Source organism: Geotrypetes seraphini, chromosome 6 (assembly GCF_902459505.1).
Source record: "Geotrypetes seraphini chromosome 6, aGeoSer1.1, whole genome shotgun sequence".
Taxonomy (NCBI): Eukaryota; Metazoa; Chordata; class Amphibia; order Gymnophiona; family Dermophiidae; genus Geotrypetes; species Geotrypetes seraphini.
Genome location: NC_047089.1, coordinates 177780814 through 177796881, shown reverse-complemented (window position 1 = coordinate 177796881; position 16068 = coordinate 177780814).

The following is a 16068-nucleotide window of genomic DNA, read 5'->3' as shown; positions in this document are numbered from 1 at the left end:
GGCAGGAGGGCCTGGGATCCCTCCTGCTCGTAATGTAGTGCGGGGTGGGGGTAGGGGGTCGCTGTGGCCAGGAGGGTTTGGGCTCCCTCCTGGCCCGATGTTGTCGGGGGGGCAGGATCGGCTGGGCCAGGAGGCTTTGGGCTCCCTCCTGGCCCGAACAACTAGCGGGGGGGGGGGGGGGGGTCGCCAGGGCCAGGAGGGCTTGGGCTCCCTCCTGGCCCGATATTGTCGGGGAGTTGGGGAGTCGGCGGGGCAAGAGGGCTTGGGCTCCCTCTTGCCCCGATTGTTTCAGGGAGTCGGGGGGGGGGGGCAGAAGGGCTTGAGCTCCCTCTTGCCCCAATCGTGTCGGGGAGTCGGCGGGGCAAGAGGGCTTGAGCTCCCTCTTGCCCCAATGTTGTCGGGAGGGGGGAGATCGTGGTTTGACATGGCAGGAGGGCTTAGGCACCCTCCTGCCTGGATCGTTGTGGGGGGGGGGGATTCTGTAACCGGTGTTGTTTTTGACAGACACCGGTTACAGAATCCAGCTTTTAGGCGAGGGACTGGTTCCTCCTTCGCCTAAAAGCCCTTCTGTTGGACGTTTGTGGCCTAGGCGTGTTTTTGTTTCATTATGGCTAAAAAGTGTAGTCGTGCTGAAGGGGTACTTGTAGACGTTGTGGAGATTGGGCGTTTAGGCAGAGGAAGGCCATAATCAAAACATGGATGTTTGTTTTGGTTATGGACACTTTCCCAGCTTCTGGGTTGAACGTTTAGGGATTTAGGCCAAAAGGGGACTTAGACGCTTTTTTTGATTATGCCCCTCTTTGTACATTTAAAAACATATTAAGGCAATAAAGAAATCATTATTTATATTAATAGAGTGAAGCTTCTGAAATAGTTATTATAATCTAGCATATAGGAAACATCTTATTTGGTCAGCATATGAATGCCTTTGTACCCCTCAGAGGAGAGCCACCAACTACCACTATCTAATTTCCTAGGCACACTAATCAGTGATCCTTCATTTATGGGGTTTATAGGCTCTGGTTCCCTTCTTAATATAAGAGCATAAGCATCGCCATACTGTGTGAAACTAAAGGTCTATAAAACCCAGTATTCTTTTTCCAACAGTAGCTAATCCGGGCCACAAGTACCTGGCAAGATCCCCAAAGAGATTCCTGAAATTCTTTCTGTTTTTATACTTCCAAGACTTTGGACTGATCCTGGAGCTCAAGAGAAGGTAGAGTGATAGTGTAGAGCATCAATGAAATGCTACTGAACCAGCAAAGAGATAAATAGTAGTAAAACTGGACCCAGAAGATGACAGCTGGACCCAGGTTATCATTGCCACTAGTCTCTACACCAGTGGTATTCAACCCAGTCCTCAGGGACCACCTGGCCAGTTGGGTTTTCAGGATATTCACAATGAAAATGGATGACAGAGATTTTGAGAACCCGACTGACTGGGTTGAATACCACTGGTGTAGAGACTAGTGGCAGTGATAACCTGGGTCCAGCTGTCATCTTCTGGGTCCAGTTTTACTACTATTTATCTCTTTGCTGGTTCAGCAGCATTTCATTGATGTAGTCCTCATTATGGAGGATGCTTTTAAACCTCATCACCTCCTCTTTCAGTTCCACCTCCTCTTTACTCTTTTTGTTATTATTATTTATGTTGCTTTCACTGAGTTTCAGCTTATATTGTTGTTTTCCTTCTGACTGGGGGCCCTCACTACACTATTCAGTTGATTGCCTTCTATCCTCATTCCTGCTTCTCCATTGGGTAGTCAACAGAGGTATGTCGATAATGTCCTATTTTCTTTATTTAGTGGATAGTACAGATATTGTAACTGGCACTAGAGCCTAACAGTGGGACTCATCGGTGCCCCTAGTGGTTACAGTTAAAATTGCACCGGCATGTGACCCAGTATGGAGTCACCCTGCAGACACTGCATTAATAAGTGTAAAACAAACAAACAAACAAAAAAACTAGAACCAATGCACACAGCTCCAGGGTTGATTCTCCAAAAGAAAATGTAATTGTCAGAATGGCAAAATTCAAAACAAATAATGCAACTTGCAAAACACAAAGAAAAAATACCCAAAAGGAAAACTCTGGGCAAAGTTCAGGATTTTCTCCTCACCAAAGTCAATACTCTGCTCTGTGATTCTGCTCTCCACAGAGTTTCTTTTCAACAAGGTTTCCAAAGCCTGCTCCTTAGCAGATTGCAAAAGAGTTCAGCTCTCTGCTATGCTGCACCAAACACTCAAACAGTTTTTTTTTAAATAGCAAAGCCTCCAACATGTCTTTCAACACTGCTAGGAATAGGGGAGTGTCTCAAGTTTGCCTTCCACAAGCACCCAACAGCTTTCAAAAAATCTCGCCCGGTTGTTGGCAAACTTCTCCCCACTAAAATACTCCCAGCTTCTTAAACAAACTGTGCAGAGAACAAAACAGTGCAGTACCAAAATCTCACAGTTCAAACAGTCCATGAAACTGGCAGGAAAACAAAACCACCTCAGCCAAAATAGCAAACACAAACAAAACTCACAGTTCCTCCGCTCAGGCTTTAAATACGGTTGCCAAGCCTACTTCCATCGGCTCAGGAGCCACTCCCAAGTCCTCAGGGACCAGTTCTCCTTGTAGCTCCATTGGTAACTCCTGGTCTGCTTCAAGCCACTCTGAAGTGGGACCAGCTTCTTCCACTTCCATTGGGTCACAGGTGTTACCCGTGCTTGAGCTGGGGAGCTCTTCTTTAGGGAGAGACCTGAGCTTCCTCCCTAACCTGCCTAGTAGCTTGCTAACCTCTACTGGTCTTTCAAGAGGGGAGCCACGCCCTGCTCTAGCTGAGTTTGCTCTCACCTGGGCTTCTCTCTGGCTCCCCCGGTGGACAGTAGAACAATAGTCTTCCTCACTTTCCTTAGGACTAGATTTAAAGTCTATGTTCCTAGCCCTCTTGTGAGGATGGTAATCATTGTGCAGGGTTTCCTCTTCTCCCCATTCTGGGTCAGAGGCATCCTCAAGCGGGGCAGATTGGTACTAGAAGCTAGCCTTAGCAATCCCCTTTTTGGGCTTCTTGGCACCTTTTCTTCCTGCTTTCATAGTGACCTTGGCAGGCTCGGAGCCTGACTGGACACAATATGCATATGCAAACCAGTTTTAGTTTGTTTTTTGATTTTCAATCTTTGCTCCTGATCTCTATTTCTGTGGATAATGCTATCCTCCTCCCTGTCTCATCGGCTTGCGGCCTTGGGGTGTTCTTTGGCACCTCTCTCTCCTTCTCTGCTCAGATCCAACAAACCACCAAATCCTGTCACTTTCTCCTCTAGAATATTACCAAAATCCGTCCTCTTCTCTCTGAACACACTACCAAAACCCTTGTCCATGCTCTCATCACCTCACGCTTAGACTGCTGCAACATACTTCTCTTGGGTCTCCCGCGCACCCGTCTCTCGCCTCTTCAATCCGTTCAAAATTCTGCTGCAAGACTCATTTTCCTTGAGAGCCGCTATTCTCACATTACTCCTGTCCTCAAGTCACTTTATTAGCTCCCCATCCATTTCTGAATACAGTTTAAACTGCTCTTGCTGACTTACAAGTGCATTCGCTCTGAAGCCCCCAATATCTTTCTTCACTTAGCTCCCCCTATGCTTCTCCCCGTGATTTCTGTTCATCGGGCAAGCCCCTCTTATCTACAGTGTTCCCCCGGTCATTCGCGGTCGTTGGTTCACGGTCCCAGGCATTCACGGTATTTTCCGACTGCAACCGTCAACCAGAAGAGGACAGCTGGAGAGGCAGGAGAGAGCAGCTGGAGCACTGGCGAGTGAAGGAAATCACTCGCTGTATGCTCCAACCGCCTCTTTCTGCACTAAAGTCAGGCCAACTCCAGACTCTGTCCCTTCTTTCTTGCGGCACCATATGCCTGGAACAAGCTGCCTGAATCAATACATTGTGCTCCATCCCTAGCAGTATTCAAATCTAAGCTAAAAGCAGTTTTTTTGAAACTGCTTTCAACTCTTAACTCCCACTCACTGCTGTCAGATACCTATACCCACTGTATCATTTCTTCTACTATAATCTCCCCAATCTTAAATGTCCTGTCTAAATTAGATTGTAAGCTCTTATGAGAAGGGACTGTCTATTGTATGTTAAAATGTACAGTGCTGTGTACACCGTTCAGCACTATAGAAATAATAAATAGCAGTAGTAGAAGTGGTTTACTCTACATATTTATTTTAATAAAAATTTGTAGACCTGATAGAACTTCTTTACATATTTCTATCACTTGTGCATTTGTATATTCAAAGTAAGAATGTGAATTTGTTAATGTGCATTTGGTTCATTAGCATGACTTCAACATTTAGAGCAAGCTAAATTAATTGTTTTAATTACAGATGTAGAAGATAAATCAAGAAAACTTGACAAGCAAATTTTCATGCTGTGTTAAACAAAGACATAGGAAAAATAACAACAACAAAAAAGAGATTTAGCATTTAGTACCCAGTATAGCTAAATAATCTGCACAATGCTCGGGCCAAGGATCAATCCACAGGGAAGTGGTTCAGAGGTAAAATACAACAGAGAGAGAAAAAAAACCCAGAATAGAAATATCTCCCTCTTTAAACATCCAATCAAAAAAGGATCCCCAAAACAGGGGTTGTGAAGCACCTTACTGGTTAGAGGAGTCAAGCATACAATTTGCCAACCCTACCTCCTTTTGAATTTCTTCCTTTACCTTCTTAATTGCCAAGATAAAAGCATAACTTGAGAAGGTTCAATTAAAACAAAATTATTACCATGTCTGACTGAACACTTGCAAGGAAATCTCTTGGTATACTCCTAAATAATGCTTTAGACTCAGAGTATAGTTGATGACAGATTTCTAAGTAGTCTGCCCGGTGTCAGGTCAAAAGCGCGCTGCGATAAAGGCGCGCCCAGACAATTGAGTGCAGCGCGGAGGCGTGCGCCGCTCTAAATTACTGTTTTTAGGGCTCCGAAGGGGGGGTGTGGGGGGGAACCCCCCCACTTTACTTAATAGACATCGTGCCGCGTTGTGGGGGCGTTATGGGGGGTGGGGGGTTGTAACCCCCCACCTTTTACTGAAAACTTAACTTTTTCCCTGTTTTTAGGGAAAAAGTTCAGTTTACAGTAAAATGTGGAGGGTTACAACCCCCCAAACCCCCCATAACGCCGGCGCGATGTCTATTAAGTAAACTGGGGGGGGTTCCCCAACAAACCCCCCCCCGTCGGAGCCCCTAAAAACTGTAATTTTGTGCGGCGCACGCCTCCACGCTGCGCTCAATTGTCGGCGCGCGCTTTTGTCTTTCACGCCGTTGTCTATGAACCAGTCTGCCCAGTAGTTTTTCTGCATCAATATAAACCACATAAACACTTCACACTATGTTTGGTAACACGTAGCACAAATTTTAGAAACACAATACTAAATGTAGTCACATTATCCCATAACGTAAACTTGGATATTATAATAGACTTGTGTCTGGTCAACATCTCAACACATATCATAGTACCCTGCAAAATAATTACCACAATGACACATAGCCTTTCAACTTTGCTTTGTAATAAATATAAATGCCTTATTAAGCTGTACTAATAAAACAGGTTAATACCTTTGGAAATAGTGTAGGGCTCTTTTTACAAAGCTGTAGTAGAGGTTTCTACCATGGGCCAGCGAGGTAAATGCTTCAATGCTCATAGGAATTCTATGAGCATTGGAGTATTTACCTCGCCGGCCCACGGGAGAAACCTCCATCGCAGCTTTGTAAAAGCCAGCGTTAGTTACATAGCCTGGGAATCTAATATAAAAAATACCAACCTCTGACACTGCACACTGGACCATATATTAGTATTATAAACTGCTTAATACTTCATGTTCAAGCGGTATATGAAATGCAATAAATCCAATCCAATCCAATTTAAACGTGTGTTCTTTTTTTTTTTTTTTAGTTCAATAATTTTATTGAATATTATAAGAATTATAAACAGAAAGCAGCTCAAACACATAGAATCATAATAAAAATCATGTATCAAATGTTTATATCTACAATCGTTTGAATAAAACTAGATTAATGAAAAGGATCCAGAGTATCTGGAACTGCTTAGAAAAGGAATAGAAAAAGACAGAGAAACAGGAGGGATAAGAGAAAGAGAGAGAAAGATAAAGGAAGAGAGAGAGAAAGAGAAATAGAGAGAGATCCACAGAAACCCCAATAGCCCCTTCTCTAAGAATGGAAGCAAAGCAGAAAAAGGGCATTTTCACAGGAACAAATGAATAGCATAAATAAAGTTCTGATATTGGCATAATGTTGGTAAAAATAAAATTTTATTTAGTACCTAGCATAGTGTGAAGTATCTAACATAAAATCTACAAAAATAACTTAGAAACTATAATCTACTTTGCCATGATACCACTAACTTACAGAATACAAAAAGATTCTTACCTAAGAACACGCAACATAGTAAATATTGCTTTGGGACCTAATACTGTACATCAATATGCTTATTTGGAAACTGAAGAAGCTGAATAACTAAATTCCAGGCAAAAGGGAATCCTGGTCTTGGTCACAAATATGGAACATAAATAGATCCTTGCTAAATACAGAACAAAAGCAACCAAAAACTTAAAATATGAATATGAAGACAAAAATTAAACTTAAACTGCAAGATGCCACACGAGAGAAAGAGAAAAAACACCCTGCAAAATATAAAAATCAGTATAAATTTAAACTAATATTTTCCATTTACTGAATTAAAAATATAATTCTTCTTCCTAGCTTTGCTGTTTGGTCATTTTGTTGTTTTCTGATCAGTCTCCAGTTTTAGCTTTCCAAGGTCTCCATTCCATCTGTCACTTCTCTCTCTCTCTCTCTGTCTCCTTCACTTCCTTTTACAAGAATCTTCCTTTTATGAGAATCTTTCTTTTACGATCTTTTCCTTTCAGATGTCTTCCATTTATTTTTTCTGACTCTCTACTTACCCCTTCTTTTACAAAGGTGCGCTATGCTTTTTAGCGCGCTATATATTAGCGTGTGCTAAACACGTGCTAAATGCTAACACATGCATGTTATCCCATGGACGCATTAGCAGTTAGCACATGCATTGATTTAGCATGCGCTAAACATGCGCAAAAATGCTTAGTGCACCGTTGTAAAAGAGGGGGTAAGTAGAGAGTCAGAAAAAATAAATGGAAGACATCTGAAAGGAAAAGATCGTAAAAGAAAGATTCTCATAAAAGAGGGCCTTAGATTTCATTCGTTCTTACTATTCAGTCTTCCTTTTTTTTCACTGCATATACATACAGATTTCCATCTCGCTCATCCCAGCTGTCTCATCTTTTTATTCTCCAGTTTTTGCTCTCTTCTCTCTTCCAGCACCTTCTCTTTTTCTCACTTTCCTCCCCTCTGTACATCACCCTCTATTTTCACGCCTCTAACCAGTATCTTCTGTCTCTTTAGGGTTTACAGACAAATCCCTTGATTGCTGAAGTAATGGAGCTTGGATAATCTGATATTTAGGGACATTTTCAAAACAGTAAAATGTCCAAAAAACAACATAAATCAGCACTTGGGTGTTTTTCTGTATATCTTGTGAGGTATCCTAGCCATTGTGCATCCAAAACTAAAGGGGGGCATATTGGAGGCTTGTTCTGGGCTGGTTTTGGGCATGCTTAGACTTGAAAACTGTGAAAACATATAGGATGGAGTGAGCAACCTTGGTTGCTGAGGTCTGCAACCTAGTTGGGATTTCAGGATTTCCCCAATGAACATCCATGAAATTTACTTGCGTACAATGGAGGAGATACATGCAAATAGATATACATATCTATTGGGCAAATCCTGAAAACCTGACTGGGTTGCGGCCTTTGGACTGAGGATGCCCACCCCATCCTATATGTTTTCACAGATTTCAGATGTCTATGGTTGGGGTTGGGGCAGAGCTACCTTAACTTTATTATGTACTTATGGCACAGGTTCAGCACTTTTTCGCTAAAAGATCACGATTCCTACATCCATGACCTATCTAGAATGGTGGTGCACATCTCCTAATACCTGTACAATATTTTCCCCCACTAAAAAGCTAACTTCTTTTCAGTTCATTACATTACATTACATTAGTAATTTCTATTCCGCCTTTACCTTGCGGTTTAAGGTGGATTACATAAGAATTGCCATGATATTAGGAAATACATAAGGGGTAGTTTGAACATTTTTGATTTGCTAAGGAGTACATAGTATTGTAGGTGAAGCTTGGGACGGATCTGGTTGTGTTATATAGGTTTTATGTATTTTTTAAAGAGCAGGGTCTTAGCATCTTTCTTGAAGGTTTTGTAGTCTGTGATCGATGACAACAGAGTGGTGAGTTGCCTGTCCAGTTTTGCTGCTCTGGTGGCCAGTAGGTTGTCATAGATCTGCTACCTATTTCTTTTTATTGTATTATGCTTCATACTTCATATCATATTTGTATTATGCTTCATATAGTATCTGTTTTACATTCTTTAATACTGAAGAAAAAAATTTGATAAGAAGGATTTATTTTACAACAGTTAACTCAAGTGTTTCTTCTGCTCTAAATTACATATTATACAGTACTTTGCCAAAAAATAGCTTTTCTGAATACTTCTATTTATTTAGCTAGTCATTTGCCACACGTTAAGGGAATTTCTTCACTTTACAGTGTGGTAACAACTGTTACAATACTGCATATCTGTATCTTTCCATTATTATAGATGCCTGAAGCATGAAATATGTTAACATGATAAGTCTTACAGATTAGTGTGTTCATTCTACATTCAATTGCATTTCATCGTCATCATTCATTAAATATACCCACAATGCATTTTAATACAGACTCACCAGGACAGTACATGTGTATTTCTTTTCTTAAATTCTTATTAAATCCTTAAATTATTTCAAATTGATTTTTTGTATATTACAATTTGATTATGCGAGTCCCCCTCTGGGTTTTGAATCAGCATTTCCTTCTCATAGAAGTAACTGTATCTATTTTTATTTGTCCTGTGAAAGCAGAAAAGGATCTTTGTGAAAAGAAGAGATAGATTTGCTGGACACGGCTAAATTCAATATAGGTCGCTCAAAGTTTGGCATCATAATACTGGGAGCTAAGCTTGTATTCTATAACAGCAACATTGTATGCCAAATTTGTTATAGAATATGAGAACAAAAAGAAAATCCTGTGGATACAGATGTTCTGGAGATAATTTATTACACATTGACATATAAAAACATGAAAATTCAATTTAAAAGTATAATGATAAAAAATAGTGATAAAAATCCAACACGACTATGTTTTTTATCATTGTATTTTTTTAATTGAATTTTCATGTTTTTATATGTCAGTGTATAATAAATTATCTCCAGAACATCTGTATCCACAGGTTTTTCTTTATGTTTTCATCGGTAGATTTTTTTCACTGTGAATCATTGGGTCTCCCCATTTTTCTTTGTTAGAATATGAGCACAAGTCCACAGTTATGCACCAAACTTCAGCTGTGACCACTTACATCATATCTATGGCTGGCATAAATAAGGGCATCTAAATATGGCAGATGAATGCCTAAATGCAGCTATACTGTTTGGGCCAGATTCTGTATAGGACGCCCAGTCTCAGAAGCTGATGGGGGTCCTATATAGAATTGGGCCTAAGGCCGCCTAAAATAAATCCAATTCTGTAACCGACGTCCATGTTACAGACGCTGGTTAGAGAATCAGGTTATTGTAGACGTAGCCACTAAGCTTATCGCAGCAAGTGATCTCCCTGCCGTGATAGGTTTAGCAGCCGCAATTGCAGCCACCAGTTCCCCCACACCCCTGAACAAATGCTGCAATTATCGCCAGCATAAAGGTACCCAATCCCTCCTGCTGGAACACCCCTAAGAACATAACCGGCAGGAGGTCGCCTAATACCATAGGTGGCGGCCTTAGGCGCCTGAGCCAATCAGGCCTTAGGCCCCTCCCCGGTGCATCCCACAAGGAAGGGGCAGGCCTGCTTCATTTCAATGGAGGCGGGCCTATCGCTGGACGGTGGGAAGACCCATCCAGCCGGCCATCATTCAAAGTTAGAAGGGGGGTCTGGGGAGGGGGTTTTAGGTGGGTGGGTGGGGTCTGTATGTGGGGTGGTGACATCATAGTGATTTCTATGGTGGGGGTGTTGTGGCAGGAGGGATTGGGCACCCTTCTTCCGGCAATCATCGGAGGTGGGGGGTGTTCTGGCAGGAGGGATTGGCAGGGCTGGATTGACTGTGCGAAGATTGAGCATGCACACGCAGGGTAGGACAGTAGCAGTGAATGGACAGAACCACTGGTTGGAGCAAGTGTGAGAGGGAGAATTTCTTGCCGATGGCTTGAACAAATGAGGAAAGAAGGAGTTCTTGGTATCAGAGGACCCTTGCAGCTGGTAGGGCTTGGGGATCCCTACCATCTTAGACATTTGTAATACTTTGAGATGGCCCTGGGAAGAGAGGAAAGAGCACATATGCCCACCCAGTTTGCCCAGTAGCCCACTCAAAATTTGAGGTCTGGCTAAGCCTCTGTTTTTATAGTTTCTAGGATTGCTTTTTATCATGTGGTTACTATGTGGTTATTTTTATAACTAGTTTTTTAGCCCGTTACATTAACAGGTGCTAGAATAGATGTGTAGACTTAGGCATTTCTTTCTTTCTTTCTGTCTCTCTCCCTGCCCCTTTTCTTTCTTTCTGTCTCTTTCCCTGGCCCCCTGTCTGTCTTTCTTTCTGTCACTCTCCCTTCCTCCTGTCTGTCTTTCTTTCTTTCTGTCTCTCTCCCATTGTCTGTCTTTCTTTCTGTCTCTCTCCATGACCCCCTGTCTGTCTGTCTTCCCTCAGACAGCCACAGCGCCCGCCCACCTACCAGTCTCGCGTTCCCAGCCGGGGCATCGGAGCGCCGTCGCCCCAGCCAATCATCGGCCGCCTTGGTCTCGGCCACTCCACGGCGCTAAGCGGGCGCAGCCAATGCCGCTGTCACGCCAACCCGAAGGGTTTATTTTTTATTTTTCTAATGAATTAGAACTTTTTCCTTTTAACTGGATGTCTCAGACTATTTATGTTCCATAAAACAAAATATTTTAAAAAATTAACATTAACACTGATATTGATATATTAAGATTGCTGAATCCAATGTACATTAGACTAATTTGCCTGTGAAATAAAACAGTTACAAAGAGTATAAAGAACTGTATAAGCTCAACCTACAGACAGAGAGTAGTGACAGAGGACCAGGGACTCTTTACCTTACCCCTCCCCCTTGAAAGTCTGTGGCTCCCACGAGCATACTTTCTGCTATCTTGTCCTGTAGATCCCTTCCATGCGGCACCATCCTCATATGAAAGTATGACCTCTAGTGGTAACATCACAATATTACCTTTATAGGTTTTGGTGGTCAGACCCAATGATCCTGGTAAGACTGGGCTTGCCATAGGAGGGGTTAGGGTGGGAGGCCTGCCTGGGGACAGGCTTTCTAATGGCCCTTCCTTTGGTCCTTTGGCTCCTGCTTTTTTTTCTGCAGCCCTTTCATAAGTGTTGCCTTCTGTTGAGCCTTATAACGGCCTCGCCTCCCACCCCCGGACAGCCACAGCGCCCGCCCACCTACCAGTCTCACGCTCTCAGCCGGGGCTTCGGAGCGCCGTCGCCCCAGCCAATCGTCGGCCGCCTTGGTCTGGGCTGCTCTGTGGTGGTAGGCGGGCGAAGCCCATGCCACCGTCATGCCAACCTGCCACCGAGCTGTCTTTCCTTCTCTGCTGGCGGGGACTGCCGGGGCCTGGGTACGGCGGGGAAGGGGGTTCTTGCCTGGCTGGGGCCAGCCAAATCCCGGGCCTGCTCTCCTTCCCCTAAGTCCCGGCCCCTCACTCCGCGCCATCTAGCGCATGTGCATTCTTGCTGCCACATCCCGACAGATCAGGGATCAGGGAACACGTGGTGAGAGTGCGCATGCGTGCATAGCGTTTTATTATTATAGATGTCTTCCTTGTTTTCTAATCCTTTTCTGTTTGTAAACCACCTAGAGCTAATAGTTTAAGTTATTAATAATGCCTTTCTAAGTTTGAATACATTGCATAGCTTTCCCCCATCACATTGTAATTTTTCAGAGAAAATTTCAGCAACCTACATTTCTGAACTAGTCTTTCTAATAATAAAACTAAAAAAGTCTGATATATTCAGCATCTACTTCAGTTTTAACAAACTTAACAATTAATTGTTCTTCTTCTTTTATAGAAAGGCATGGAGATTATTTCTTCTGAGTATTTCTCTCAGCAGTGGCGTACCAAGGAGGGGGGGGGGGTGGTCCGCCCCGGGTGCAGCCTTAGGGGGTTGCACAACCGGCCAGTTCCGGAAAATTCTACCGGGCCGATCAGCCTGCCTCTCCCCGACGTCAATTCTGCCATCAGATAGGAAGTTCGGGCAAGCCAATCGCAGCTTGGCTGGGCGGAACTTCCTCTCCGACGGCAGAATTGACGTCGGGGAGAGGAATGCTGGTCGGCCCGAAGCAGGGAAGACGCAGGGAAGGAGAGCTTGGGGCGGTAGCAGCTTTGGGGCATGTTACCCGATGGTGGTGAATTGGGGGGCTGTTCCCTGATGGTGGCGGCAATGGCTTGGGGGAGGGCAGGGAGAAAGAAAGAAAGGGGGCAGGCAGGGAGACAGAAGGAAAGAAGGGAAACATAGAAAAAGAAAGGGGGCATGAAAAGAGAAAAAAAGAAAGGGAGGCAGGGAGAAAGAAAGGGCAGGGAGAGAGGAAGAAATAGTCAGGGGAGGGAATAAGGTCTGGAGGAGAGGAAGCATACAGGCTGAAAGAAGGGAAGAAAGATTGGATGCACAGTCAGAAGAAAGTGCAACCAGAGACTCATGAAATCACCAGACAACAAGGTAGAATAAATGATTTTATTTTAAATTTAATGATCAAAATTTGTCTGAATTTATATCTGCTGTCTATATTTTGCACTATGGCCCCCTTTTACTAAACTGCAATAGCGGTTTTTAGCATAGGTAGCCTATGAGCATCGAGAGAAGCCCTGGGCATTCAGTGCAGCTCCCTGCGATAAAAACTGCTATTGTGCTTTAGTAAAAAGGGAGGGGGGTATTTGTCTAGTTTTGTATGGATGTTACTGAGGTGACAGTACATAGAGTCATCTGCCTTGACCTCTTTGAAAAAACCCCAGAATAGGAATGATAATTAACTTTTTCTCAGCATACAGTGTGCTTTGTGGTTTTTTTTTAAATTTTATTGTTGATAGATCATTTTGACTTGGTCATTTTAAAAGTAGCTCGCAAGCCCAAAAAGTGTGGGCACTCCTGAGCTAGAGCGTTGAATCTGCGTGTTTCTGCCGTAAAGGTCATCTTTGACGCAACCGGAAGTTGCATTAGAGACGACCTTTACGGCAGCCATATGCAACTACAATGCTCCGGCTGCTGTAAGAAGGCAGTTTAGACATCGCTGGCCACAGGGCAGGGAGGTTTGTCGGACCGGGCCTGTTGTCCGGGCCAGGGGGGGGGGGAGAAAGCGCCATGAAGGTAAGGGGCAGGGAGGGAGAAAGAGAGAAAAGGTGGGGTGGAGAGGAAAACAGAGTGAAACAGAGGGGGGAGAAGGACGCTGAAAACACATGGGGAAAACAGAGTGGGAAGAAGATGCTGAATGGAAATGGGGAACAGAGATTGGGGAGAAGATGCTGCAGGAAAATGGGGAAGAGAGAGTTGGGAGAAGACGCTGGCAGGGAAGGAGACAGAGATGCCAGACTATGGGAGGAGTGGAGGGAAGAAGATGGGTGCCAGACCAATTTGGAAGGAGGGAGAAAGGGAGAGGCACAGTAACAGAGCAAATGGAAGATGCAGAGAGAAGAGAGACAGTAGATGGAAGGAAGAGAGTAACAAGAAGATGAGGAAAGCAGAAACCAGAGAAGACATAGGTAGAACAAAAATTTTCTATTTATTTATTGCTTTAGGAGACATGTGTCACTGTTTCTTTGGTGTTGCATTGTATGCAGAGTCCAGCTTCTTGCTGGTTCAATTTAACCTTTGTCTATGTATTTCTATTTCATCCCCCCTTTTACAAAACTGTGGAGCATTTTTTAGTGCCAGCCGTGGTGGTAGCAGCTCTGATGCTCAGAATTCTATGAGCGTCAGAGCTGTTACCATCGTGGCTAAAATCCACACTACAGTTTTGTAAAAGGGGGAGGGGTTAGTTTGTGATGACATATTCCATACTAGGCGAAGGTGTTTTCTGTGTTCTGTGTGTTCGAAAGACATGGTTTTCTGTTAGGATTGACGGTGTAGGATTGATCTGTACTAGTCTGGCTTGTTTAGTTTTACAATGGGTGTATTGCTGTTGTACTACTCACTGTAGTATGTAAGATACTGCCTTTTCCTAGGTACTTATGTGTGACATGTGGCTTGTTACTAAAAATCATGTTTTTCGTACAGATGGGGGGGTGCCAAAAAATGATGGGCCCCGGGTGTCACATATGCTAGGTACGCCACTGTCTCTCAGTACTACATTTTAAGCTCTGCAAATGGCTTTCAAGAAATTATATGTCTGTACAATATGGTGACAGAAAATTTAAGGATAACTCAGCAGTTTTCTCTATTTGATATAAAACGTTTGAATCTTTCTACCTTCAGTATATATCATCAATTCTTCTTAAATGTTTTCAGTGTCAATCTCTAGGCCTCATCCCCACCCCCTAGTCACGGGATGTTCAGTATTTTTTAACTTCACATCTAATTCAATAAGGACATTCTATATTCTCAGTTACAGGAGACTTTCTATATTCAGTCTTACATTTTTTCAAACAGTATGAATTTTAAAAAAACACCTTTTCATTTTGTTCCAGTTTCTAACTTACACTACAATCTCTTACACATCTCGTGCTTTCTCTATTTTATAGCTGTTTCTCTTTTTCTTTTTTATTAACGTTTTATTTTCTTTACAACAGAGCACAGGCACACTTCTGCCTGCCAAAACATCACTTGATCTCTAGCTGAAAAGAACATTTTATTTTTTTCACTCACTGGCATTTCTCATCTCTCTCATTGCCAAGATGACACCAATCAAAAGGCCCTTTTGCTAAACCACGATAAAATTTGCAGTTACCATCGCTTAAGGCAGGATTTTATTATGTGGTAGCTGAAGATTTTATGTGGCACCTTTGGGAGCATTCCTACTATTTTTCTTTTTTATTGCTGATCGTGCATTAATATTCTCATCACCATGGTACCTGCTGCGAGTTAACATAGGACCATTTACCATCTTCTGTTTAGGAGGTGGTGACAAGTGGCCCTGTATTAGCAGTGTACTAGCCAGTTAACACACAATAAGTGCAGTGCGCTATCTTGATAATGTCTCTGTGTCCATTCTCCACCCATACCACACCCATGTCAGAAAAATTAAAAACAAATAAGCAAGTATCGTTGTTTCATAGGTGAAAACAGGTAAACTATGCAAAATCCCTTAACACAGTTGTGCATTATAGCTTGCTTCTTGGCTTTGACCATAGGCTCCTTTTACTAACCTGCGGTAGCATTTTTAATGCACGCTGAAGATTAGCGCGCGCTAACCCCTGCGCTATGTGGAAAAACTAATGCCAGCTCTATGGAGGCGTTAGCATCTAACGCGCGTTGAACGCGCGCTAAAATTGCTAGCTAGCACAGCTTAGTAAAAGGAGCCCCATGTGTTACAAGCTTAACATACTATAATAAAAGGGACCCCAAAAAGAGCCACATAACCCAGTGGCGTGTAGTCCCACCCACTAAAGGCCCTGAGGGCACTGCTCTGAATTTGATTGGTCGAGCAGGCAACAGGCAGATGCTGTTGAGCCAATCAAATTCAAATCAGTATTGTCAGGGCCTTCAGAGGATTCAGAGAATCCCCAACCCAAGAGCCCTGCTTTTGTTTTTTGGGTGGGGGAGGGAGGTTACTTTTTGTTTGATGCAGTTTGACTGGTTGAGCAGGCTGCCAACTCAACAATCAAACATAAGAACATAAGAATAGCCTTACTGGGTCAGACCAATGGTCCATCAAGCCCAGTAGCCCGTTCTCACAGTGGCCAATCCA